This window comes from Chanodichthys erythropterus, chromosome 24 (assembly GCF_024489055.1).
Source record: "Chanodichthys erythropterus isolate Z2021 chromosome 24, ASM2448905v1, whole genome shotgun sequence".
NCBI classification, from domain to species: Eukaryota; Metazoa; Chordata; class Actinopteri; order Cypriniformes; family Xenocyprididae; genus Chanodichthys; species Chanodichthys erythropterus.
This window is the reverse complement of record NC_090244.1, coordinates 17,195,436-17,210,278: the sequence shown is the minus strand read 5'-3', so window position 1 is coordinate 17,210,278 and position 14,843 is coordinate 17,195,436. Positions and strand designations below refer to the sequence as shown.

At 37.4% G+C, this 14,843-nt stretch overlaps 1 protein-coding gene across 3 annotated transcripts in view; it reads right to left on the bottom strand.

Moving 5' to 3' along the window:
• The window catches only part of ptprz1a (protein tyrosine phosphatase receptor type Z1a), a 77,482-nt gene that overhangs the window by 53,046 nt on the left and 9,593 nt on the right, over positions 1 to 14,843 (bottom strand). The window lies entirely within an intron of this gene.

The window sequence follows — 14,843 nt, the reverse complement described above, 5'->3', positions numbered from 1 at the left end:
TCTAAGGTGTCCCCTGAATGTGTCTGTGAAGTTTCAGCTCAAAATACCCCATAGATTTTTTTAATACATTTTTTTTAACTGCCTATTTTGGGGCATAATTAAATATGAGCCGATCCATGCTGCGGCCCCTTTAAATCTCACGCTCCCTGCCCCCGGAGCTCGCGCTTGCCTTTAACAGCATAAACAAAGTTCACACAGCTAATATAACCCTCAAAATGGATCTTTACAAAGCGTTCGTCATGCATGCTGCATGCATACATCGGATTGTGTGAGTATAGTATTTATTTGGATGTTTACATTGATTCTGAATGAGTTTGAGGCTGTGCTCCGTGGCTAACGGCTAATGCTACACTGTTGGAGAGATTTATAAAGAATGAAGTTGTGTTTATGAATTATACAGACTGCAAGTGTTTAAAAATGAAAATAACGACAGTCTTGTCTCCGTGAATACAGTAAGAAACGATGGTAACTTTAACCACATTTAACAGTACATTAGCAACATGCTAACGAAACATTTAGAAAGACAATTTACAAATATCACTAAAAATATCATGATATCATGGATCATGTCAGTTATTATTGCTCCATCTGCCATTTTTCGCTATTGTTCTTGCTTGCTTACCTAGTCTGATGATTCAGCTGTGCAGATCCAGATGTTAAAACTGGCTGCCCTTGTCTAATGAATTGATCATGGGCTGGCATATGCAAATATTGGGGGCGTACATATTAATGATCCTGTTACGTAACAGTCGGTGTCATGTTAAAATTCGCCTGTTCTTCGGAGGTCTTTTAAACAAATGAGATTTATATAAGAAGGAGGAAACAATGGAGTTTGAGACTCACTGTATGTCATTTCCATGTACTGAACTCTTGTTATTTGACTATGCCAAGATAAATTCAATTTTTAATTCTAGGGCACCTTTAAATGAGTTTGGAACAACATGAACTTTACATTTTGGATTAACTAAACCTCCCAAACTAACTTCTAATAAATGAAAAACTTCTAATTAGCATATAATTAGCCTGCATGTCTACTGCATGTGGGTCGGACCTCTGATCCATAGCTGTCCATAACTCTGTACCATTTCATTCTCCACCACTCCTGCGCAACAAACAATCAGACAGGCCGCAGGAAAGCAGTCAACTATAACAGAGCCTTTTAAGAGAGTTAACTGCCTTTTGAGAGTTTTTTAAAATTCTGATTTAAGAGTGATTTGAGCTAAACGAGCAACATTTACCATACCATTCATTCTCAAAATATGTTGCCAAACATGTTCTGTGAGTTTTCAGTTTATATAAACTTCATATAAAAGGCATTGTTAGATATTAAATCAAATTAAATGGTGTAGACTCTTTGTTATTATACCATGTTATATATATATATATATATATATATATATTTATTTATTTATTTATTTATTTATTTAGTGATTTGAATTTGTCAGGTTCCTTAAGAAACCTGGTTATGCCACCTCTATGACATTTATAGCTATCTATTTTCCATAATTTGTTGATTTTAGTCTGACCAGTGGTATGTGTTTTGACATTATAGTACATCTTAGAAACTACTTTTTTATGAGAATGTGTTATCCTCAAAAATAAATAAAATAAAATAAAATAAAGATGACCTATCATGCTTTTTTACATTTTCAACTTTCTTTACTGTGTAATCTTGCTGTTTGAGAAAGGTCTGCAAAGTTACAAAGCTCAAAGTCACTTCAAAGTCAGTTATTCTGAATTTCAGTCACACTTCTGGTTTCCTAATCTAGTTCTCTAATAAACCTATATCAGTAAGCACTGTTTCTAAATTCCCTGAAACACCTCGAATGTAGTCTTGAGTAAGGGGTGTGACATTTCCCAAACAATTGACCAATAACAACACACTGCTCCAGCTGACCAATTAGAACACTATGCGCTTTTCAGAAGGAGGAGCTTCATATTCTACGCTCACACTGTTAGTCCAAATCCGATTTGTGATTCCAATTGGAATCTGATCTAAAATGGCTGACAGACCACATTGTGTATCGCAACTGTTCAGATCCGATTTGAGTGTCCCATGCCGCTCTTTCGTTTTCTGGAATATCTGCATTGGTTTTTGGAAGAAATTTTAATTTTAACTCTTTTCCTGCCAGCATTTTTTATCATTTTCACAAAAGTTCACAAAATCGTTTTTTGTCAAATGTCTGGATCATATTCAGAATGATGATCAAAACATAGATGGAGTAGATCCAGTCCATCAACACCCCCAAATCTAGCACAGTCCTACAGCTCATCATTCATTCAGTAACATTAAGCAGATTTGATTTATAATACTGATGCGTTGACGTGTTATTTTACATATGCATCTGCTTACATATAATATCGCTTGTTTCTGCTTCTTTTTCGCATGTGCTTTGGTCAGGAGATTCTGTAATCTTGCAGAAGATGTGTAATAGCGCCCCCTACCGTATAACATTGAAAACATGGAAAGCTGAAAATTTCCATCAATGGCCGGGAAAGAGTTAACTTTAATTATTTAATTAATCATATCCAACATTTTTTTCCTTGCAGGGATAACATTTATATACGCTTTTGAATACTGAATGTCTCTAACACTTGGGCCAGAATTACTGTGTGTCTGAAAATAACAAAAGGAGAAATAAAACTAGACAGGTGTCCAGTTTTGTTATGTCCAACCTCATGATCGAGATACCCAGATTTGGTCATGGTTGAAAATAATTATACATTTGTAGAACCAATCAGGTTGGAGGAAAATGATGTAATGATGAAACATGTCACCTTTACCATGTTCCTTTTTTATATAAACTGTTGTACTCTCTTTGTTGAGGGATTTTCTTTTAAAATGGTCCGAGATTCTCTCGGCCGTGATTAAAGCATATTGAAGGCATTGTCTGGAGTCTGTCTGATTACTGCTGCGCAGCAGGTTAGTGGAACTCTAGAGATCTTATTCCCAAGTGATAGTGCTCGTAAGAGGCGAGACGCGGTCCGACTCGAAGCAGGGGACAAAGTGGAGACACCTAGTAGACTATATATTTGTAGGTGTCGAAGAGAAGACGTCTAGGGTGTCAAAGTGCAGATGCCCTTTAGCTTAAGTCGGGTGCGTAGGGGAATTTCTACCACAGTTTCTATGGCAATGACATTGCGTTGGTAGGCATACACCAGAAACGACAACAACTGCAACATGTAGGGGTTTGCAATACAGATGTTGTCTTATTTACAACATAATATGTAGCTGCATGTAAACCTATTCTAGTAGACCTCAAAAACAAAATCAAGACTTCGTAAAAAGGGCATTATACAGTAGGTCCACTTTAATGGCGGGAAAATGAACGGAAGTCGAAACATTTTGTTGTCAGATTTTATTACCGATATACATTGTTTTGGAGATGTTTTTTTTTTTTTTTGAGATTTCGGCCTTCCCCCATCTAAGAAAATAGGAGCTGAACTTGCCAAGTACCCATATAAAAAGATGGGGGTGCCCTGGGGATTGACCAAGATGGCCACCGAAAGAACTGACTTGCCTTTCAGACAGTGACATTTTTATTTGAATGCTCACTGTTTAGTTCTAAGACTGATAAGAAACTCTATTAAGCTGTCAACAAGTTAAACTGCATTGAATCACACAATCCCTCCATTACTTTTAAGCCAACGTCGTTTTTTGGTTCCAGCAGCCTACTGGCAAACCCAACCATAATGCTTTTAAAAGATGAAAGAAACCTCCCTAAAGAGGGCCCTGTCCCTTGGGAGAAAGAGCACAATAAAAGCAACAATGGCTTTGACATGAAACACCTTTACACCTTTAGCTAGGATACCCTACACTGAACAAGTTTGCCGAGGGAAACTGTCCGCCTATTCACTAACAACAGAAGTACAGTCTTGGCTCATCTTTCTGTTAGCTTTTGTCTGTCTGTCTACACATTGGTTTTAGTCCTTTCAAGACGGTCTGTGCACCTGTTAGGCCATACAAACGTCTACACACTTTTACAGTGTATCAGAGCGTCATGTCTAGTCATACATGCTAATTACAGCTCGCCTAGGGTTTAGCTTTTCTGAGCTAATTTAACATGCTCTGGGAATATTGACAACAATGAAGTGTATTTTTTTTTACTTTAGTCTTACAAAAATGACCATGGTAACCATGGGTTTTGCCAAAATACGAGTTACTGATACTTCTGTAAAACGATTCCCCTTGTACTTAATTGCGAACTGTTTTTTTTTTTTTTTTTCAGAGGCTTGATTGCATGTTAACTGCAATAAAATGAAAATCTATTATAGTTTAAACTTACATTAAATGGAATTAGGTGAACTTTTTTGACCCATTAAAGGCACAATATGTCATTTTTCGCCACTAGAGGTCACTTTTTCAAAACAGAGGCGTAGCTTGATGACGCCTTGATTTCGCGCAATCATGGGAAGTGTCTTCACGTCTACATCCGGTGGAAAGAATCTGACTGGCAGAGATCATATTCATGGATGAGCTAATGTATTAAAGTTTTATTAACATTACTCTAGTATTCTAGTATTCTTCTTCCGGTCAAGTGTATGTGGGGAAAACCAGCGCTGTTTTATCATATTACATACATTTGTGTGTTGAAAGTTGTTATAATGGTATTCTGTGCATTCGTTCGGCGGCTACTATGAGACACTTGTTGCACACTGCAGTAAGCTGGATCAATATTAGTCATGGTACTCGCGGTAAATCAAGAAAACAATATTTAAACAATAAAACGTGTTGAGCTGTATAACAATGATTCGTTTTCTGTTGATTAATCCAAACAGTTGCCCACCTGTCTAATAAAACACATAATATATTAAAGAGTCTTTGGTGTTTCCATGTTTTCTACAAAATAAAACTTTGTAAAAGTGTACTATGTGTGTTAAGAAACATAGAAAGTGTATTTTCTTTAAGTAGGCCTACACTAAAATTGCCTTTTATTTAATTAATATTATATTGGAGATATAATGTCAATAATATTATAATTGGGAACACATAAAAACTTTTAATTAAAGTTGAAGTGATTTCTACACTACTAGCATCAACAAACAGAATTGCAAATATAAAGGACAAGTAAATTATGACAGAATTTTTATTTTTAGGTGAACTGGAAAAGGTTAGCATTACATTTGCCTAAAGCGATTTAATGAGGCAAATTGTAAAACATTAGTTATTAAGAGCAAGATCACAGTAACGGGAGTTTGTATTTGGCCCAGTACCAACTGCTAGAAGTCATTCTGAAACTTGAGCCACATTGGAAAGCACACAGGTGAGAATAACAAAGGAAAATAAATTATGAAAAAGGACTGAAGTCAGCAGAGGCGGCCATTCACTCGCTCCCTCCCCGCTGAACTGCATCCGTGTCTTTTCTCATAGTTAGCCCCATTCACCGTATCAATACAACACAACAATGAGATCAGTGGCTCAACCGTGAGAGCCACGGCCCGACTGCAGGTTCACACATTGTAACGCCTTACTGCCTGTGTGATTGCTTTTGTCTGAGAGGAACCATATTCCCTTTCACCCAATCAAAAGCTCTCATGTGAGCCAAGAGCTTTACGCATCGGCTTGATTTCCTGGTACATGGTGTAACAGAGAGTGAATGAAATGTAACAATGACCAGCTGCATTCTAGACAACAAGACGAGGAGGTTTGGTTACTCTCTACTACTCTTGAACTTACTACGTTCAAGAGTAGTAGAGAGTAACCAAACCTCCTCGTCTTGTTGTCTAGAATGCAGCTGGTCATTGTTACATTTCATTCACTCTCTGTTACACCATGTATTTTGCTAATGAGGAACGATTGCTTACAAGCTTGTATGTACTTGTGAACGTTCAATATTAGCAATATTAGCTCATTTCAAATTTTATGCCTTGCTACAGGTCTCAAAATAGTTAGGAGGGGGGCATGTTTACCATGGTGTAGCATCTTCTCTTCTTTTCAAAACAGTTTGAAGACGTCTGGGCATCGAGGTTATGAGTTTCTGGAGTTTTTGTGAATTTGGTCCCATTCTTGCCTGATATAGGTTTCCAGCTGCTGAAGAGTTTGTGGTCATCTTTCGTATAATGATGCGGCAAATGTTCTCTATAGGTGAAAGATTGGCAGGCCAATTCAGTACCCGGACTCTTCTACGACGAAGTCATGCTGTTGTAATAGCTGCAGTATGTGGTTTTGCATTGTCCTGCTGAAATACACAAGGCCACAGGACACGACGGTGCTTCTGGACCATGTTCACATATGGCTTCCTTTTTGCATGATAGAGCTTTAGTTGGCATCTGCAGATGGCACGGTGGATCGTGTTTACCGACAGTGGTTTCAGAAAGTATTCCTGGGCCCATTTAGTAATGTTATTGACACAATCATGCCAATGAGTAATGCAATATCGTCTGAGGGCCCAAAGACCACAGGCATCCAATAAAGGTCTTCGGTATTGTCCCTTATGCACAGAGATTTCTCCAGTTTCTCTGAATCTTTTGATGATGTTATGCACTGTAGATGATGAGATTTGTGAAGGCTTTGCAATTTGACATTGAGGAACATTGTTTTTAAAGTATTCCACAATCTTTTTACGCACTCTTTACTTCTGAGAGACTCTGCCTCTCTAAGACATCCCTTTTATAGCTAATCATGTTACAGATCTGATATCAATTAACTTAATTAGTTGCTAGATGTTCTCCCAGCTGAATCTTTTCAAAATGTTGTGCTTTTTCAGCCATTTGTTGCCCCCGTGCCACCTGTAGCAGGCATCAAATTTGAAATGAGTTCATTTAGCGGATAAAAGTGTAAAATTTCTCCATTTAAACATTTGTTATGTAATCTATGTTCTATTGTGAATAAAATATTGGCTCATGTGATTTGAAAGTCTTTTAGTTTTCATTTTATTCAAATTGAAAAAAAACATCCCAACTTTTCTGGAATTCAGGTTGTATAAATAAAATTAGGATAAAGATCCATTCACATTAAAGCTCTTAATTATAAGAGCACACTGCAGTTTTGTTGTCTGCCTCTTTAAAGTATTAGTTCAGTTTAAAATGAAATTTACCCCATGATTTACTCACCCTCAATCCATCCTAGGTGTATATGACTTTCTTCTTTCTGATGAACACAATCGGAGTTATATTAATAAATATCCTGACAAATCCAAGCTAGTGTATGAAGCTGAAGAAAGTGCCTCCATTCACATCCATCCATCATAAACGTACTCCACACGGCTCCGGGTGATTAATAAAGGCCTTCTGAAGCAAAGCGATGCGTTTGTGTAAGAAAAATATCCATATTTAACAAGTTATCAAGTAAAATAGCTCCCGCCAGACCGCCTTCCATATTCAACTTACGAAAAAAGCCTAACTGATGCGATGTTAATTAACATTAAGAGCTCTTTGAGAGCGAACGCAAAGTTTCTCAGCAGAACTCAAAAAATTTGCGGGAGAACGCACTGACAAATAATTTTTCCTAGATTTCATATTTTTTCCTTCACTATGTCCCTTTAGGGGCTAATTGGCTTTCAAAGTTTTTGTTATTCATCAGCTGGAAAATATCATTCTGAATATCGTTTCTCTGTGTCGTTATCATAATAGTTGAGGTGTGGACTTCAGTATTCACATATAGAGTCTCCTAAAGCCCAAGAATGTGAATGCAAATGGTTCTAAAGTTAAAGGTGCCCAAGAATGCTTTTTCACAAGATGCAATATAAGTCTAAGGTGTCTGCTGAATGTGTCTGTGAAGTTTCAGCTCAAAATACCCCATAGATTTTTTTAAATTAATTTTTTTAACTGCCTATTTTGGGGCATCATTAACTATACACTGATTTTGGCAGCGCGCCGCCCCTTTAATTCGCCTGCTCCCTGCCACAGCTCTTGACTATATTACAGTGCATTTACAAAGTTCACACAGCTAATATAACCCTCAAATGGATCTTTACAAGATGTTCGTCATGCATGTTGTATGCATGCTTCGAATTATGTGAGTAAAGTATTTATTTTGATGTTTGAAACTCACTGTATGTCTTTTCCATGTACTGAACTCTTGTTATTTAACTATGCCGAGGTAAATTCAAATTTTGATTCTAGGGCACCTTTAAACAAACTTGTTTTATTACACTGGAATGTGTTAAAACAGTTCAAAATGCACATTGAATTTTCAATGTTGCCACAAGGGGCGCTACAGCAAGCAGTCATATAAACTGACTTCAAATTGTCAGTTTTCTCTTTTCAGTCAAATACTGTCATGGAAGAGCAATTGTTTAATAGATACAATAGTTCACAACAGTCTTCAACTATCAACATATTTATAGCTATTCCATATATTTATGACAAAAAAATATGGTTTAGTAAACCACAGAGTTATTTGAAGGTAAATCTCTGAATGCAGAAAAAAAGGGTAAAGCATCTTGGCTCAATAAGTTTAGCTTATTCAGACAAATACTGAAGAGTGTCCATAAATACCTGATAAAAGGACATGAAAGGACTGGAATGAAGACTTTAAAGAGGAACAGCAACCAAGACAAGACAGAGAGGTATCAAGAGAGTAATGTAAGGAAGGTGACCCTTTGTTGCTCACCTCTCTAATGCATTAGGAACAAGAGAACACAACCACTCCTTGAAGACATGTGCCAGAGGAGGACACTTCAAACCTCAGCTGTCATTAGTAAAATTAAAGGTTTACAGCCACACAATAGTCCACGCAAGAGAGTCATCTCAGAAGATGAGACAGGAGAGAGCAGCACTCAACAACAAACCCTGTCAGCATGAGGTGAGAACAAGGTGAGGTGAACCCTGAAGTAGGATGACAGAATCCGCATAGAAAATAAAAATAAAATACTGTACAAAAAAGAAAATATATATATATATATATATATGTATATACACTAAATGTACCAGCACAAGAAATTCAACAACAATCCAAATGCACATAAACACACAAAATATATAAAACCTGACAACTGCTAATTAGTGAAAACAAAGAAAAATACAGCCCTACATACCATTAGTTTTATATTAAGTATCTAGTGAAATCAAAACTGATGTTTCAAGGCTTTTAGTCTGTGGCAATTAGCTTTGAGGTCATCTACATGCTAGCATAGGCCTACCGCTACAGTTGACCAAACAATCTTTTATGCAACGTCAAGTATAGCGCTGACTGAATTGGGAAAAGCATACTAGCATTCTCAAGCCAAAAATCATAAAATGAAACATTCCCCTTTCTTATCTGTTTTTAGTTAGCCTTTGTTTAGCAAGCTAGCAGCTTTTTTTTAAGCAATTAGTGCTGTGCTAAGCTGTTAGCTAATACCTAAACAAGGTATCATGATAACACGCTACATTTGTGATCAGGCATTGATAGAATTACGCTAAACGCTAATAGCCTGTTTTAACAAAAAACTCTATTCGATATTTTCTGCTCTGCCAGAATATAAAAAAATGTCAACACAAGGTCAATGTTTGTCTATTTAGGAATGGCATACAACCATTTAGACTCCTAATAATGAATGATAATGCAGAAAATAATCTATATATAAAATAGTATATAGAGTGCTGCAGGGACGACACATTTTTGTAGGCCTAAACCCAGAAACGAGTTTGCATTTTAGCACTTCCGGATCCATCATCCTAAAGTCAGTGGGTTTTTTTTACGAGTTTTTGGTTATATAGCTGATATAAGGTTTGAGGGTAACACAAGCTCAAGACACTTTCACGTTTAAAACATAAAACACACCAGTAAGGACATGCTAACAAGTGGTTAAATGGGACTACAGAGGCTGTCTGGGACATTTAACATCATCACGCCAAGGTAAGCTCAGTCCGCTTTTTTGCACTCTTACCTATTCCAACTCAAACTTTCAGGGAAAATGCTTTTTACATAAAAACTGAAAGAGCCTTATACATGACATTGAATTCGTGGGACTGTGGTGTAGTTTGTTAATAGCCTACCTTTAGCTTTTTACTTTCACCGATTGTATTTAGGGTTTAAAATTCATACAAGTTGTGTTCATTAGTGAAAATGATCTTGATGGAAAAAATCTTAAACCTTTGTTGATCACAGAGCTTACTTTTTTACAATAATCCAAAAGCCTATGGGAAAATCCTATTGGGATTTTGTCAAGGGAACCAGTGTGATGCTAACTTCTGGGTTGGCCTACAAATTTATGTCATCCCCGCACCAATCTATTCTGTATTATACAGTTCAAAAATCAATAGCCATAACACAGCCAGCAAGCAAACACCGAGTGAATGTGTTGTTGCCAGAGTGAGCAGATGAAGCTTAGAGGTGTGTGAGTGTGTGTCTGAGTGTGTGACGTGATTCCTCTGAAGTGTGTGCGGGTAGAGGATGTGCTTTTAATTGCACTGTAATCTCGCTCCAGTGCATTCCAGCATCAACCCTACTGTGTTACCTGATAAGACTGATGGTGACTGGGTTCATCAAGGACAGGACTTTGTAAGTGTGATTTCTCATCATCCTGTTGTCCACTAGCATTGCACTAGAAACTCTGTTTAGTACTGTTAAAAGTACTAACAGATTATCTTTCTGTAATAGCACTAATAGGCTTACTGTGTTTTAAATACACAATACTCTCATACTGAATATTGCTTGTTCCACAGCTAGCCATATTTTAACCATATTTATACTTTTAACTAAATAAATGTAATAGTTTTCACAATGAACAGGTTTATGCTGATTCTATGCCTCTGGATGCATTTTTAAAACACGCATCACATTAAGTTTATTAGTCTGTTAAATTTTGTATGCAATCCAAATATATAAATGTTGAAGGCATAGTTCTCCCAAAAATCGAAATTATCCTATAATTTACTCACCCTCAAGCAGGGTGTATATGACTTTCTTCTTTCAGACGAACACAATCTGAGTTATATTAAATAATATCCTGACTCTTCCCAGATTTTGTAATGGGATTGAATAGCGCCCAAGTTTTTAAAGCTCCAAAAAGCACATCCATCCATCATAAAAGTAATCCATATGACTCCATTGGGTGCCTTCTGAAGTGAAGCAATGGATTTTTGTAAGAAAAGTATCTATATTTAAAACTTTATAAACTATAATCACTGACTTCTGGCAACGGCCATATGCGCGTTAGTCGTATGGATTACTTTTATGATGGAAGATTTTAGAGCCTCCAAACCTTGGGCACTATTCAGTGGCATTACAAAGCTGGGAAGAGCAAGGATATTTTTTAATATAACTCTGATTGTGTTCGACTGAAAGAAGAAAGTCATATACACAAGGATGGCTTGAAGGTGAGTAAATACATGGTATAATTTTCATTTTTGGGTGAAATTTAGGCCCTAAATTTAGGATCTTGCCATCTTAGCTGTTCTTAGTGTGTTCATGAGACACTTAGCGATCACGTATTCATGAACAAATCATTCTTTGAATCAATTAGTGAACCAGTCTGAGTGATTTGTTCAACTTACTCAATGATTCTCAAAGTTATACTGATAGTTAAAATGATACTCAAGTTACAGATAATCTTTAAAATGTATCCTTTGCAGGTTTTAAACAATATGAGGGTGAGCAAATGATGACAAAATCCCTTTGAGAAAAATGTAACAACCCCAGTACACATTTAGAAATGTTATCTTGGCCAAAGAGCTGTAGAGCTGATCAGCATGCAGGAAACGTTTTGGTACTACTCCGGGAAAACAAATGGACCTTGGGCCAACTCAGACCCAACAGCATGAACGCAGTTTCAGACCAGCTTCTTTCACTATGACTCGCTGAAGTTAGGAGTTTATTTATGACGTCTTCTTTTAGTGAGCTTAAGCTCTTCATGTGACTATGTGAATGTTTTGAGCCAAAATGAGTCAAGTAAAGTGTGCCACACGATTCACAGTAGTATAGCTGCCTCTAAAGCAAATCAGCAGTAAACATTTACAGTTGGATTGGCTGTGTTTTAAATACGGGGTCCATCAGAGCTTTGTGTTTACAGGGAAAGAGTGCTTTGATGGAGTCAAAAGGGGACACAATCTTGCACAGTCATAAAAGACGTTTAGACAAATCGAGTGTGAGAGAGTGCAGAGCAAAACTTAAAATGAAAATGAAAACAAATGAGGATTCTGTGCTCTATAAGTCATGTTTGCCAATTCAATCACATGGGATAGAATAAGATCTCTCCAATATATCCTTTTTTGATGTTTTGATTGATGAAATAATTATTTTACCATTTCCAGGAAGGGTGTACATGGCACGCTTTTGGCGGTGGACAGGGGTCAGCATGGGCACCTGACTGGTCTACGGCTATGCAGCCCCATACGCAACAAACTGTGATGCACTGTGTATTCTGACACCTTTCTATCAGAACCAGCATTAACTTCTTGAGCAATTTGAGCTGCAGAAGTTCGTCTGTTGGATGGGACCACACGGGCCAGCCTTCGCTCCCCACGTGCATCAATGAGCCTTGGCCGCCCATGAACCTGTCGCAGGTTCACCACTGTTCCTTCCTTGGAGCACTTTTGATAGATACTGACCACTGCAGACCGGGAACACCCCAAAAGAGCTGCAGTTTTGGAGATGCTTTGACCCTGTCGTCTAGCCATCACAATTTGGCCCTTGTCAAACTCGCTCAAATCCTTACACTTGCCCATTTTTCCTGCTTCTAACACATCAACTTTGAGGACAAAATGTTCACTTGCTGCCTAGGATTATTCACTTTACCTGTCAGTGGTCATAATGTTATGCCTGATTGGTGTATATATATGTGGTATATCCAATTAGTGACATAATAAATATCTTGAATGTTATTGGAAGCTAATTGGCTCAAGATGCTGTCAAGAAAATGTCAGTAAAAAACATCTAAGCAAGAACAACATCATCCTGAGAAATGAGCAACACAGATGATCATCTTGTATACAGAGCCTGTGTCTCAATGAAGAAAGAGCATTCTTACATCTGAGACAAATCATTTCAACCAGATTTCCACATGCTCAGAGGATTCATTCGGAACATAAGGAGTCTCTGATTTGGCACAAGACAGCCTACGCAAAAATAAACTTAATTTAGGGCTCACCAGCATTCAGTAAGAGCCAAAAACAGAAACCTATGTAGACCGCTATAAGATTATAAAAGTTTGGATTTTTAGAAATGTTTTAGCTTTTTGTCACACTTCTCAAAGTCAAAAATTTCCATAAATATTTCTTAAAGAGGTCATGAATTGAGGAATCAACTTTTCCTTGAGCTTTTGATATATAAGAGGTCATCTTACTATAAGAAAACGGAAAACTTCCTTGTTAGTCCAATAAAAGCTTTTATTGACACCAGGCCCAGCAAACGACTGATCAAGGAATGGGCCTATGACATCCTAGATAGGTGAAACCCCACCTCCGAAGAAGAAATCAACGCCTACTTCATCTTTAACGTTAGCCCCGCCCACTGGCGTGTTAGTGAGATGACGAGGAGAGAAGAGCGATACAGGACTAAAAATAACATTACCTTTCAAAGGATCCTAATGCTAGGAATATGTTTATCTATTTTCAACAATGTGAATGTCTCAGTTGAGCATTATTTATTTGTATTCGGTACATTTTACTGTGAATTCTTTGGTAAATCAATCGCATTTTGGTGCAGGCTTTACAAACAGACTTTTACGATACGGACTCGACAGTAATGCAACAACATGTAAGTAACTGTTAATTCTAATGCCTGATCTGATATGTCAGATGTTCTTTGTCTATGTTTCAGTAAATCAATCCAGTGACTAAACAGTCAACTTCACGATGTTTCTCTTAGTAGGATGAAAATAATCTGTTATTTAAACAGTGATTAAATTATATATAGAAAGGAAAGCTATCAAAGAACGCTCCCTTCACAATCGCTGGAGCTGTCAATCAAACAGTGCAAGTTTATCAGTGACTGAGTTCTGGACTCTAACCAAAACTCCCATTTTATTTAATATAGCTCTGCTATATGATGAAAGCATTCATTAGTGTGCAGAAGTTGAGTTGCAATGAGGAGATCACTGCTTTCACGCACTCAACAACATGTGATCGGCTACAATCTTCATCACTGCAACCTTTCATGCCACTATCTAAATATAATGCCATAGATCAATGCAATGTTATAATCAACACTTTTCACGATTAGTTAACCTTGAGAGCTGTAATTGTACAAACATGCTAGTTTCGAGAGTTTTCGAGAGAGTAATACTTAAAGGTGCTCTAAGTGATCCTGGGTGGAGTAACTTCCTGTTGACGTTCGAAGTGGTGTCAAACAAAACAGAGGCTAGCTAGACCTTCCCTCCTCCTCCTCCTCCTCCCCCTCCCCTCCGCGCTTCCTGAAACATTCATGAACGCGCATTTAAAATCATTCTTGTCGGTTATTGGCTGGAGCATGTTTATTATGTTTTGTGGTCTAGGCTGCACCAGTTTGTTTTTATTGCCGTTTTTGGAGCTTGTGGCGACTACAGAGACCGCGTTTTTGTCACAAGTACCATTTTAATTTTATTATTCTGTGGCAGAAACAAGCTTCCAAACATCTGAACCTCAACAGACAAATCAAAAAATTTCCACAAAAGCTGTGAATTGAGGTTAACTTATATTTAACTCAGAATATTAAGCATTGTTGCCTTCAGCAACCCGTTCGCAACAGACCTGCAACCCAACAGTCGAGAACAACTGCTATAAAACATTTCATAATATAAACCATAGAGCTCCAAATACTCTGAATTCTGTATGAGTATCCAATATGGCAAATGATAAAGCAGTTTAACATGATGAATCTTAGCTAATTGGCTGGAGCAAAGGGAGTTCCAAGAAGTGTGAGAGACTCTCTGATGGGTCTCCTCCTCTCATTCAAAGCCAGAGATTACCCACTCAACCTAGTGGAAATTCAGAAGCATTGC